Raw genomic sequence first — 14241 nt, 5'->3', positions numbered from 1 at the left:
GGGTCTCAGCCTGCGTACCAGGTGGAGCTGGTAGACAGCTGCCCTGGACACAGAGTTAACCTGCGCCTCCATGGACAGCTGTGAGTCCAAAATGACTCCCAGGCTGCGCACCTGGTCCTTCAGGGGCACAGTTACCCCATTCAAGACCAGGGAATCCCCCACACCAACCCGCTCCCTGTCCCCCAAAAACAGTACTTCTGTCTTGTCAGCATTCAACCTCAATCTGTTAGCCGCCATCCATCCTCCAACCGCCTCCAGGCACTCACACAGGACCTCCACCGCCTTCACTGGTTCTGATTTAAAGGAGAGGTAGAGCTGGGTGTCATCTGCATACTGATGAACACCCAGTCCAAACCCCCTGATGATCTCTCCCAGCGGCTTCATATAGATATTAAAAAGCATGGGGGAGAGGACAGAACCCTGAGGCACCCCACAAGTGAGAGCCCAGGGGTCTGAACACTCATCCCCCCCCCACCACTTTCTGGACACGGCCCAGGAGGAAGGAGCGGAACCACTGTATGACAGTGCCCCCAGCTCCCAGCCCCTCTAGACGGTCCAGAAGGATGTTATGGTCGATGGTGTCAAAGGCCGCTGAGAGATCCAGCAGAACTAGGAAACAGCTCTCACCTTTGTCCCTAGCCCGCCGGAGATCATCAACCAGCGCGACCAAGGCAGTTTCAGTCCCATGGTGAGGCCTGAATCCCGATTGGAAGGGATCCAAATGGTCCGTTTCCTCCAGGCGTGCTTGGAGTTGTTCAGCAACCACCCGCTCAATCACCTTGCCCAAGAATGGCAGATTTGAGACTGGGCGATAGTTGGCCAAATTGGCCGGGTCTAAAGATGTTTTTTTAAGAAGCGGTTTAATGACCGCCTCTTTCAGCGGGTCTGGGAAGGCTCCCTCACAGAGGGAAGCATTCACCACCCCGCAGAGCCCATCGCCCAGCCCTTCCCGGCTCGCTTTTATCAGCCAGGATGGGCAAGGATCAAGGAGACAGGTGGTCGGTTTCACTTGTCCAAGCAGCCTGTCCACATCCTCGGAGGTAACAGATTGGAATTGATCCCATGTAACAGGACCAGACAGAACTCTAGCACTCTCCTGCCCTGGCCCTGCTCCCACGGTGGAGTCTACCTCCTTCTGAATCTGAGCGATTTTATCTGCAAAAAACTTTGCAAAAGCATTGCAGGAGATCTTGGGGTCCCTACCAGGCCCCGGTGGTACAGGTGGTTCCGATAGATTGCGAACCACCTGAAAAAGTCTCCTGCTGCTGTTTTCTGCAGATGCAATGGAGGCAGCGAAGAAGGCCCTCTTCGCCGTCGCCATTGCCACTTGGTAGGCTCGACGTTGAGCTCTAACCCGTGTCCGGTCTGATTCAGAATGAGTTTTCCGCCACCGGCGCTCTAGCCGTCTCAACGTTTGTTTCATCACCCTCAGCTCCGGGGAAAACCACGGGGCTGTCCGGGCTCCATGCAATCGGAGAGGGCGCTTCGGAGCCAGACAGTCAATAGCCCTGGTTAACTCCGCATTCCAGCGTGCCACCAGGGAATCAGCTGAAAGGCCATCAACTTGGGATAAAGCATCCCCTACCACTCTCTGGAAGCCAATTGGATCCATTAAGTGGCGGGGGCGGACCATCCGAATCGGTCCCACCTCCCTGCAGAGGGGAAGGGTTGTGGAGAAGTCCAGTTGCACCAGGAAGTGATCTGACCATGGCACTTCTTTTGTTTCGCTTTTAGTTAGTGTCAGATCACCAACATCCATAGAGGTGAACACCAAGTCTAAGGCATGTCCACGGCTATGAGTTGGGCCAAACTTATTCAGGGACAGCCCCATGGAGGCCATGCTTTCCACGAAGTCCCGAGCGGCCCCTTGTAAGGTCGTGTCGGCATGGATGTTAAAATCCCCCAGGACAACCAAGCTAGGTGTCTCCAGGAGCATATCCGCCACGACCTGAAGCAGCTCGGGCAGGGAATCCTTGGTGCAGCGGGGAGGTCGGTACACCAGTAGGAATCCTGTACTGCCCCTATTGCCCAACTTCCAGAACATGCACTCAGAAAACTGGGTCTTCCCAATAGGACGCCTGGTGCAGACTAATGACTTCCTAAAAATCACTGCAACCCCCCCTCCCCGCCCACATGACCTGGGTTGCTGTGCGTAAGAGAAACCTGGTGGGCAAGCAGCGGCAAGGACAGGCCCATCTGCTTCATCCAACCAGGTCTCTGTCACACATGCCAGGTCAAATCCTCCATCCACAATCAGGTCGTGGATGGCAGTGGTTTTATTCATCATTGACCTGGCATTGCACAGCAACACTTTCAGGTCATGTGGGTTTCCCTTGCTGATTACTGTATCCTTCCGGTCAGGACCAGACCTGGAGGCAGGGATAGTCCTCAAACAACGACTAAACCAGCCTCCTCGGTAATGACATGGTCTGGTCTTAGCATAACTCCTCCTCCTGCCCGTGATCACTGAGATCGGGTGTCCCAATACATCCCCCCCTGTGGAACCTGCCCCACCCAATCTATTGGCTGAGGCCCACTCCCAGGCAGCCATGACCCTTCCCCTTAAAAAGCAAAATACAAACTATATAATAATTTAACAGAATAATAATAATAATAAAACAAAACAGAACAAAACAAAACAAAACGAAACAAAGCAAGAAACAATAGTGCTGACTAAATGCTTACCCCACCCCAAGCAAAAATAAAATAAGGAAATAATATAATATTATAAAAAACAACAACCACCATTTAAGGTGCTGCAAATTAAAAGCGGTTAAAACATTTAAAACCATTTTGTCCATTGCTGCCGGTAGCTGCTCAGGCCTCTAAACTGTAGTGGTAGTGCAGGCCCCGCCCCCTAGGCCGGATGGAGTTGGCAGGAGAGGGAGCGGTCTTCCCAGCACTCACACAAGCAGCAGCAGCCGCCATGTCCCGGAGGCCTTGATGGAGGCCCTCAAGCTGTGGCGGTGAGTGCAGGCCCCGCCCCCTAGGCCGGATGGAGTTGGCAGGAGAGGGAGCGGTCTTCCCAGCACTCACACAAGCAGCAACAGCAGCCGTGTCCCGGAGGCCTTGATGGAGGCCCTCAAGCTGTGGCGGTGAGTGCAGGCCCCGCCCCCTAGGCCGGATGGAGTTGGCAGGAGAGGGAGTGGTCCTCCCAACACTCACGCGAGCAGCAGCAGCAGCAATTAAACCTTATATCCCCATCTCAAACTTCTGTTTTTTAAAAAATGGAAAAGTGTATTTCAGTATTTAAAAAATGTGGGATGTAAACACAGGAGCAGTCAATGACAACATTCCTAGAGTGTACATGTTAGAACATGGGGAGGGATGTCTGTCCAGCAAGCAGGTAAACTTCCTGGGGACGGACTTCCTCTGCATGTGACCAGAGGTGGGTGTGGCCTCACCTGTGCAGGTAAATGACAAAAGCACAGGGCAGGCAGCCATCTCTCTCTCTCTGCCATCTTCCTTCCATGAGGAAACATCTAAGGATGCTCTCTTGGCTCCCAGCCAAGAGAGGAGATAAGGACTATCTTGCTACAAGATAGATTCTAAATGTATTTTACCTTTTTAAGCCTGTCTGCCTTCTGGGATCATATTGTGAACAGAACGTGAGTAAACTCTTTTATACTTTTATGAAGACTGTGTTGTGTCTTGTATTTTAAGAGGGAACAAAGGGGAAATTACCAGAGTAATTATTATAGAGGTTCTAGCGAACCTGTGCACACGTTACCGTTGCGAACTTAAAGGGGAATGTCTATAAACTCTGCTGATATTTTGGGAACTTGTTAGCACAAGTTGGATTAGGATATAATCTCACAATATATCCTCTCCTGCACCCCTGAACATTCCCACAAAAAATACTGCCAATAAAGCTCTCTCTCCCTGATCGACACCCACTTCATCTCATTTCCATTTCAAATATTAAAATTATTATATTACTCAAATAAGTCCAGTTTGACAGTGGGCAATGTGATGCCTGCAGATATCAGAAAAACTGGAGTTGTGTCTAGACATTTGCTTCAAAAGCTCAATGTAAAAAAGAGAGCAATCTTTAAATAACCATCTAAGCTCTTTAAATACCCATAACTCTTCCATGCATTAAGTTTGCCTAAAAATTCTTTTCACCGTAAGTTATTTTACCAGAAATCATACTTCAATGTGGGTACTCTTTGGAAAGATCTGTAATTAATTAATTAATTAATTAATATGTGTGAGTGTGTTTATCTGCAGGTTGTTAGACAGTAACTTTGTGGTTTCTGAAGCCCATTGTGAATAGGTTGTTTTTCAGAAAGTGTAGCCTTGTTGAAGAAGAGTATAGTGGTAATTTGATTAAAGAAAAGAGTGCTGGAACAGAGACATAGCAGACACAGCATTATTTCAAGGGCTTTATAGTCTAGCTGCAGTTTTCAAACAAATGCCCACCAACAGTCAGCACTTGGACAGCAGACTAAGCAGGCATTCAGGTCACCTAAATACAGTGAGAAGTATTATATTTCTATTTAAATTACAGCAATTGTTTTTAAGTTGCCTTTGGCCATTTGTTTATTTATTTCATTAAATGTATACACCACTTGATAGTAAAACAAAAAACTGCAACGTGGTTTACTAACAGATAAAATAATAAAATTGAGGGGTGGGAATAAACCATACTTCCAAACACACAAATTAATATTACCTTAAATTAGCACAGAGCCATTGAATGATATCTGTGTCCTCGTTTTCGACAGTGCTGTGGTGGTCACCATTTAGTCTTCCTCCAATGAGTTCTGGGAGGCACGTACTATGCTATCACTCTAGAAATCCCTTCTCTCACCTAAGGAAATCTAAGAGGAGCTGGTAGATGGTTTACTCCCAGGCATGTGCAGAGTGCTTCCCCCTCAGCATCTGGCAACCGCCCAGGGAATGCTAGTGTGAGGGCCCTCAGGGCTTTCCTTATGGAGGAGGGAGAAAAACACCAGCAGAATTCCCAGGGGCAGGGGCAGGTTCAGAAAAGGAGGCAAAGATGAAGACAGGGGGGACGGGGGAGGGAGAGGAGCGGGGAGACCAGGGAGAAGGAGGAGGAGGAGGGCGGCCGGTGTGGCGCCGCAGGGGAAGCCGTGGCCAAAGGGCGCCAAGGCAGGACAGGCGGGGGCGCATGCGCGGGGGAGGTTTGGGCGGGAAACGGCGCGCGGCGCCAACCTTGAATCTCTGAGGCGAAGCGAGAGTGAGTGGGGGATGGGCGGCCGTTGGGACCAGAAAGAGGAGCGGGAAGGACACCCCCCCCCCCGTTGCCCCAGCAAGACGTTCGTTATAGCGCTGATGCTGAGGGAACGTAATAAGGGAAGACAATGGCGAGAGGGAAGCCCTTCAGAGTTATCTCGTAGGCGGTCCCAGGCGCCACCACGGGACACGGCTACCTTCCCTCAGGCATATACAGTGGTACCTCTAGTTCACAGGCAACCCTCCCATAAAGCTTCATTGAAGGCAGTAGAGCACAAACCTTGGCGGGGGGGATTAAGAGGAAGAAAATGAAATAATTGTTCAAAATATCCCCCCACAAAGTTTATAATAGATATAAATGCCCATGTTGCAGGCTACGGCACATACAAGTTAAACTTGTCATTAAAGCTTTGGAGAGCAACTTAACACACTCATGGTAGAAAAATCAATTAAATCTTATATCCCCATCTCAAACTTCTGTTTTTTAAAAAATGGAAGACTCATGAATGGAAACCAAACTTATTAACACAGAAAAGTGTTACTACATCTACTTATAGCAGGATCTACAAATATACTTTTGCATACAAAGAAAATATAGCAACTTCCCACCACATTTATTGCCACCTACTCTAGCCTCAGATACAGAGACTTAAAAAGAAAAGAAAGGGACAGAAAGGCCATTGGTGCATTAAAATGTGTCTCAGGAATATCCAGTCATTAGAAGACCTGACCTTTTATCTCTAGAACCGCACAACTGACTTTTTTCTATGGGAAAATTAAGCCCATGTTTATATGCTTGCACACAGGAAAGTGAATGTTTCAGTAAATGGAAAGTTAAAGGAAGACTCCAGACAAGCTAGTAAAGGAACAAACTTTATTCAAAACATCCAAGTCATACATTAAAAGGCATTAAAAGAGGGAGCTTGGAAAATATGTACAGGATAGCAAGGAAGGAGTTGGGATGCTAATCTGGAACCTGACTTAAAGAGAAAAACTGAGAGTCCGAAGCACTTCCATCAACATTCTGCATTTGTACAGGATTTGTAGCTGAATAATTCCCCGTTGCAGACCAGGGAGTATAAGTGCTTGATGCCATGAAGAAGTTACCAGATGATGGTGGAGGCTGCCTCACCATCTCCGCACCGTAATACAGTGGTGCCCCGCAAGACGAATGCCTCGCAAGACGGAAAACTCGCTAGACGAAAGGGTTTTCCGTTTTTTGAGCTGCTTTGCAAGACGAATTTCCCTATGGGCTTGCTTCGCAAGACGAAAACGTCTTGCAAGTTTGTTTCCTTTTTCTTAACACCGTTAATACAGTTGCGACTTGACTTCGAGGAGCAACTCATAGAACGCAGTGTACATAGTAGCCTTTTTTGAGGTTTTTAAAGACTTTGGTGATTTTTGAAGCTTTTCCAAAACTTCTTTTGCAGCCATTTGGTAAGTTAAGCTTTTAAAACTTTTTTTGGGGGGTTTGGATTTTGGGTTGGGGTGTTTGGAATTCAAGGACTTGGTGTTGGGGAGGGGTTTGCAAGAATCTGGAAGCTTGTGTGTGTTTTTTCTGCATTTTTATGATTTTTTGTGACCATTGGGGCACTCTGCTGTTTTTTTTAAAAAAATCTGGATTTGAATTTCTGTGTGCTGGGTGGCTGGGGGAACAGTTGGGGAGGGGTTTGCAAGAATCTGGAAGCTTGTGTTTTTTTCCCTGCATTTTTGTGATTTTCTGTGACCATTGGGCCACTCTGCTGTTTCTTAAAAAAAATTCTGGATTTGAATTTCTGTGTGCTGGGTTGCTGGGGGAACAGTTGGGGAGGGGTTTGCAAGAATCTGGAAGCTTGTGGTTTTTTTTCTGCATTTTTATGATTTTCTGTGACCATTGGGCCACTCTGCTGTTTTTTTAAAAAAATTCTGGGTTTGAATTTTGAAATGCTCTTTACAGTATGTGTGACTTTAAAGAGCACTTAATAAACTCTTGTACCAAATTTGGCTGTGTTTGGACTTTTTTTGACCATAGGAACGCATTAATTGATTTTCAATGCATTCCTATGGGATTTCGTGCTTCGCAAGACGAAAAATTCGCTAGACGAAAAAATTCGCGGAACGAATTAATTTCGTCTTGCGAGACACCACTGTATGGAACTGGGCAGTTGCTCGCCTGGGAAGTCTCATAAAGCCCAGTTCCACAAAAAGCAGCTTGCCGGTAATAAGCATGGTTCAATTCCGGGGAGCTCTGCTGTTCCGGGGCGCACTCTCCTGGCTGCGTGTTGTTGAGAGGTGGCTGCCACAACCCTGCTCCTCCATAGCTTTCAGCATAATGAAAGTCGTGTGGCTGGTAATTTTGTTGCATGTGAATATTGTGGAGGTTTCCTGGACTGCTTCTCGGACTGCTGCTGTCCAGGCTGCTTCTTGGACAGGTTCTCTCACTGTGGCTATAAGGAGCTGCAGCATGGTTCCCGATCCTTATCCTGGAACCTATCCTCTTTGGTGTTCTGGCTCGTCTATTTTGAAACCAGATCTGAACATAAGAAAGGAGAGAACCAAATGCCCATTATTTCCAAACGGGAAGGTCATAATTTCACTTTTAGGTACAACAACCAAGCAAAGATAAGTGTATGTCAGTGGGAGAACCTACGTTAACTTATTTTGTGTTGTGTGAAAGGCATATAGGCATTATGTTCTGTGAATATAGAAGACATTGTTACCATGAATATGTCTTTTTGATCCAACAGACAGAATTACATTTAATAAATTATGCTTATTCCTCTGGGGTTTCTCTTTAGTTCTCTGCAGCATTTTTCTACTCTCTTCAGCTCCGCATTCAAATATCCCATGTTCATATCCTCCAGTTACTGTTAATCATAAAGCTTCTAAGTTGGAATGACTAAATACTGCTATTTGGCTGTATTTTGTTCTGCAGTATCAGAAAAAGCCACCTTTAAAAGCTGTACAAGTGTACAGTTCCACAAGACTTTCTTTATTGAAGTATAACCTGTGGATGTGAGCTTCATCTGTAAGAAATTGTCAAGCATTTGTTAATGCCAAGTGGATGGCTGCATACAAGACTTAACATCTCTGTGTGAATTTGTGCTGAAAGGCAACACTTTATGCCTGGCAATTGTTTTATACATTCAATAAACTTAGTAATAGTAATTTTAAATAGCTCACTCAGAAGACCTACCCATCTGTTGTGCCCTGTTTGGGGTCTTCTGCCTCAGCCTCCCAAGTGTCCTGGGGGTAATGGACTAGGCAGGGAAGGGTTTATATATATATATTTCTATATGCCAATTTCTCTGTAGGAGAGAACTAAGTACTTACTCAACTTTTGCCAGAAAAAACAGTGCAACATAACTCGTTTTAGTCTCCCCAGTGCAAGCTGTTTATGGCTGCAGTCCTTTGCACATTACTGTACCTTGGGAGTTAGTGTTAAAAACCAGAATTAATGTACTTTTAGCACTAAGTCCATCCATTGCAGAAATTAGATTTCTAAGGTGGGTCTCTGAATTTTTTTTTTAATGATTTAAACTCAGTATCTGCATCAAATGTATCAAATGAATGTGTGCTGTGCATAAATTTACTGGGAATTAGAGGGAAGTTCTCACTATAATAAGGATGGCAAACATTGATCCAAACAACTGAAAAAAGTTTAGAACTTTGCTTAGTTGGCATTGTTAAGTTAGAGCTCCTCCTGTTGGCCTTTCTGTGAACACGATCACAGTGATCAGGGTTGTAGATTAAGGCCGTCATGCTTATAGTAAACCGGTTCAGACTTAGTTCTCTGCTTATTTTATTTTTTTTAATTTTTTCTCACACTGTTAGGTGTTGTTGCTGTTGCTGCAGTTGCTTCCAGTTACTAGTTGTATTTCATTATAATGACACCTGCTGTAGCATGCTAGCTAAGAGAGCAAGCTAAAAATCAGAAAGCCCCAGATTTGACTGCTGCCTCTCTCATGCATTCACCGGGTGACCTTTGGCAATCCACTTTCTGCGCCCCCCACATCTGCAGCATGGGGGATAATAATACTGATTTCCATTACAGGGCTGTTAAAGTTTACAACAATATAACACTCATTTGAACACTTGAAAGTGCTATACAAATGTTAAGGATTATTCTATTGTTTTTCAAATGGTTATGAGATGCCTTTAAATGCTGTAAAATGAATGGTAGCATTACAGGATTCGAGCATGTGCAATCTTCTTGCACACAGTGTCTATGTGCAATACTTGGTGAACAAAATAAAGGTGGGGAAATACAGGAAGAAGGCTGGAAACAATGACAAAATGTCTTTATTGGAAAGAAAGCTGCAACACTCCCCAGCCACCAATTTAACCAACTAATTTGTATTGGAAATCTTCCGGGTGTTTCAGTAATATCATCTTCCTGCCCTAATCTCCATCGATTATTCTTTATTACCACACTGCAACACCCTTAATCTTGTCTCTGGCTTAATGCGAGCAGACTAGAACCAAGAAGTCCAGGATTTTGATAAATGCAGTGGAACCTCGGGTTATGTACCGTCCTCCTTACGGACGCTTTGGGTAACGAGCTCCAGTGACCTGGAAGCAGGTTTCCTGGTAGCGAACTTTGCATTGGGATATGAGTGGAAGTCGCATGCCGGCAGCAGCGGGAGGCCCCATTAGCAAAAGCATGCCTCAGGTTAAGAATGGCTTTGGGTTGAGAATGGACCTACAGAACGAATTAAGTTTGTATCCAGAGGTACCACTGTGTATGGATGGGGAGCCTATATTTGCCTACAGTCCCTCACGCCTCATAGAGTGCAAGTCTAGAATTACCGTATTGGTCTGAATATAAGCCTCACTTTTCCCCCAAATTCTGACCGTGAAAAGTTAAAGTGCGGCTCATATTCGCAACCTTATGGTATGCAGCTTGGAGCGTGGGGCAAACAGCGCCAGGAACACGGCAAAGCAGCACCCGCCCCGTGCGTAGTCCCCCATCCTCTCCCCCAAGGCCGGGAAGGGAGAGAGCACCCCCAGTATGCAGCCAGGAATGCAGCGGTTTATATTCGGGTATTTTTTCTTTCCCCCCTCCAATTTTTAAGGTGCGGCTTATATTCGAGACAATACGGTACCCTCTGGCATTCCTGAATGGCATTTGAATCTATCTGCCGTTGGAGGGAGGGGACTGAAAAGGCCCTACGTGCACTTGGCCTCCTCAATTTTTGGCTTAATGTGTATCCATGTCTACATGGAAATTTTGTGCCAATTAGAACAGGTACAGCAGGAAGTTCTCCTGTCACCTGCCTCCTCAACTGGCGTGACAAGCAGTTCCCGGGGGTGAGGGACGGTGAAAAACAGGAGCATGTGGATGGGAACTTTTGCCAATGCCTTGTCTTCTACAGTATTGAGAAATGACAAGATCTCTTTCCTAGTGGGCAAAATGAGAGGGGACACCTCCACAGGCGAGTCCCTTCAGCTCATTATCATGTGGACGGCCCTGGGGGAAGAAACTGGCATCCCAGGAGCTGCTGAGGAGTTTCATGTTCTCCCTCCAGAAAGGACGCCCATTCCCCTAGTTACCGTCCCTCATCCCATCGTCATCCCTTCCCCCTCTGGACTGAATGGTCCACTGGAAGCTCATCAAGGCTTGGATCTGTCAGAACATTAGAAGCTATAAAATGCCTGCACCCAGGGCTTCCTACCCTTCTGTGAGGCAGCTGCCTCAGGCGACAAATTCTGAGGGATGGAAAGAGGCCCCAAATGTCTGCCATGTTTTCTGCCCTGCACTCCCTATGCTATTCTGCTGCCCTAGAGTGCAGTTGAGGACTCTGCCCCATCAACAGTGCTGAAAGTTCAGTAACCAGCCTAATCAGATTTCGTGGAAATAATGGGGAAATGCGCAAACATGTCCTTTGCCTCAGCTAACAAAATGGCTCGCGCTGTTCCTGCTATCTACCCAAGTATCATCCTGCATATAACATTAACCCTTTTAATATGCATATTGCAAAATGTCCTTGTATGCAATGAATTCCTGCAGGCAGCTGAAAAAGATGGCGATGACTTTCCTGTGCTGGTGCTGAGAGACTATGACATTCCGTTCCCAGAAGTTTATCTATCTTGACCTCTTCCCTCCCACTTTTTCACAGGCAAGTCAAGCCACATTTTTTCAGAGGACTTTCAAATATTTCATTAGTCTGCTTTCCAAACATCTTTACTGCTATTTTTAATGCCTGGTGTGTTGTATTGTTAACCTTTTCTTTCTTTTTTTTAATATGATATTTTATTAGTTTTTACAATAGAAAAATAGAACAATAAAAACACAGAGAAACCCAGAAAAAATATGAAAGACAACAATACAAACTTTCACAATACATAAAATACAAACATTTAGAAAAAGAAAGAAAAAAACAATCATCACACATAAAATAAAATAAGAAAAACACAAATCACTCTTTTCTAAATATTCATCTTCACTTAACTTACTTTCCTGACTTCCTCACGCCTCCCTTTTTTATATCCCTTTTTAACAATTAGTTCAGCAAATTGATATCCTACTACTTTGTCCTTATATATTTTACCTCCCAAATTTATAATTTCAAATTTTTATCTCTTATTACTAGAACCCCTTCATTTTATTTCAATGTCATCAGCATTCATACATTTTACAATACTTCTGTAAATAAATTTTAAATTTCCTCCAATCTTCTTCCACCAACTCTTCTCCCTGATCTCGGATTCTGCCAGTCATCTCAGCCATTTCCATATAGTCAATTACTTGCATCTGCCATTCTTCCAAGGTGGGTAATTCTTGTGTCTTCCAATGCTTTGCGATGAGTATTCTTGCTGCTGCTGTAGCATACATAAAGAAAGTTCTATCCTTCTTTGGCACCAATTGGCCAACTATGCCCAGGAGAAAGGCCTCTGGTTTCTTCACAAAAGTGTATTTAAGTACCTTTTTCATTTCATTATAAATTGTCTCCCAGAAAGCCTTAATCCTCGGGCACGTCCACCAAAGGTGAAAGAATGTACCTTCAATTTCTTTACATTTCCAACATTTATTATCGGGCAAGTGATATATTTTTGCAACCTTTTCTTTTCTTTTTTATGCTTAATGTTGGCTTGAGGAGATTGTCCTTTACAGGGCTACTGTGAAACTCCATATATAAACCGACTGGGCATTCCAATGTGGACAATATGTTCTCAGGCCAGTTGCAAGCAAAGACAGATTCCTGCATATTCTCCAGCAAGGGCAATGCACAGTTTTGTCACATCACCCTTTGCCAACCCTCTGGGGGCAACATGCCAGTGGTGGGTATGGACAAAAGTGGAAGCGATCACCCTACACTGTCACACATGCACTCACACAAACAGCCCCCCCCTTCCTAGTCAAAAATCAATGCAGTCTTAAGGGAAGGGAGATATTTGCTTGAGAGATCAGAGCAGACCTGTCTATACCCACTCTATAGGGCAGGGATGAGAATGTCTAATTCCCAATTTGGCAGATGGGCAAGGGTTAAATTCTGCCTCAAGTCAGACACTACAATGAGAGTAATCCAAAATGGTTGCACCTGATTTGGCAAGCCATTTGCTCTTAACACATTTGTAGTGTTAACACATGCACACTTTTACAAATTATTTGGCCGTGTTCCTGGGATGCCCAAGCGCATTTCCTCACCAACTCCTTAGCATTCCTGCTGCAAACAGAGGGAACTGAGGAAAGAACCCAATACGATGACACACAAAAGCAGGTACAGTGGTACCTCGGGTTACATACGCTTCGGGTTACATAAGCTTCAGGTTACAGACTCCGCTAACCCAGAAATATTGCTTCAGGTTAAGAACTTTGCTTCAGGATGAGAACAGAAATTGTGCTCCGGCGGCGCGACAGCAGCAGGAGGCCCCATTAGCTAAAGTGGTGCTTCAGGTTAAGAACAGTTTCAGGTTAAGTACAGACCTCCAAAACGAATTAAGTACTTAACCCAAGGTACCACTGTATTGTTGAGTCAACCCCTTCATCCTATTAAGGCCTGGTTATTGTTCAAAGTTTCCTAGAAGGTGGTGGGGAAACCCAGGCTGCATTAGGAATCCTTAGGAGGCCCTATACTTTGTGTTTTGGCACCCCTGCTTTAAGGATGTGAAACCCCCCCATCCTTTGTAACAATTTCAGGGCATGCATTATATTTTAGAGATAATTATTAGCTTTATTCAAGGCCAGCAGTGAGACAGCTCTCGGAAATTATCAGCTCAAAATGCAGCATTATACCAATTAAGCACCCTATCTTAGGACACATTTTTATCACAAGATGCAACAGTCAAACAGCTCACCATGTTTCCCTTCAAGTATTAACAGTATAAAGAACAGCAGAAGCTACCTTTAATCATCCAGACAATACCCAGGTAAAACGTAATGTGTTAAAGAGGTGATTCTCAATACAACAAGCATGATGGAATATGCAGGGTGTTCAAGCACAAAGGCAAAATGCTGAGCTAAAACTATGAGCAGCAGTGTTCTTAAGAGCTGCCTAAAAATAAATCCAAATGAGACACAGAGTTTGAAGGACATTATAGGGCATTTCAGCAGAAATCATCAAGAGAATTAAAAGTCCAAACCAAAGGCAAGAACTATGGTCCAATTTGAAATAAACAATTAGAAAGAAGCAAATGCACATATTTCAAGTGAAGAACGGGAGTGAAGACTGCTAATTGAAGGGACCTCTGTGAAAGAAGAGCGACGGGTTGGATCAACAGGAATATATCATGAAGAAGATACGTCAAAGGTTTGGTATGTCAGCAGCGGGACTGGATGGGGGGGGGCTTTTTTTCTTTTCTACTATGTGATTAACCAATAACCCCTCCTCAAGTCAGAACCATCATCTAACTGACCTAAGCAGGATGATTAAAGACTGTGTGGAAATGAATTCTAACTAAAAGTCTGTTTTATGGAGATTGAGTAAAGAACAAGAGCTTTTGGAATGACGCAGCAATAAAAACAGAGTTGCCGTGTTGGCAGGTTCTGTCAAAAGATTGACGACCGGGAGGAGGAATTGATTTGTTTTCATACTGGATTCCTGGTGAACCTCCTCAGTAGAC

At 44.9% G+C, this 14241-nt stretch overlaps 1 protein-coding gene across 4 annotated transcripts in view; it reads left to right on the top strand.

Annotated features, from left to right (window-relative positions):
• Window positions 1-14241, top strand: part of LOC128413760 (homeobox protein prophet of Pit-1-like) — a 76269-nt gene that overhangs the window by 34400 nt on the left and 27628 nt on the right. The gene's annotated exons all lie outside the window — the stretch shown is intronic.

Source organism: Podarcis raffonei, chromosome 5, assembly GCF_027172205.1.
Source record: "Podarcis raffonei isolate rPodRaf1 chromosome 5, rPodRaf1.pri, whole genome shotgun sequence".
Lineage (NCBI taxonomy): Eukaryota > Metazoa > Chordata > Lepidosauria > Squamata > Lacertidae > Podarcis > Podarcis raffonei.
The sequence above is the reverse complement of the archived record's forward strand: the minus strand, read 5'-3'. Positions and strand labels throughout refer to the sequence as shown.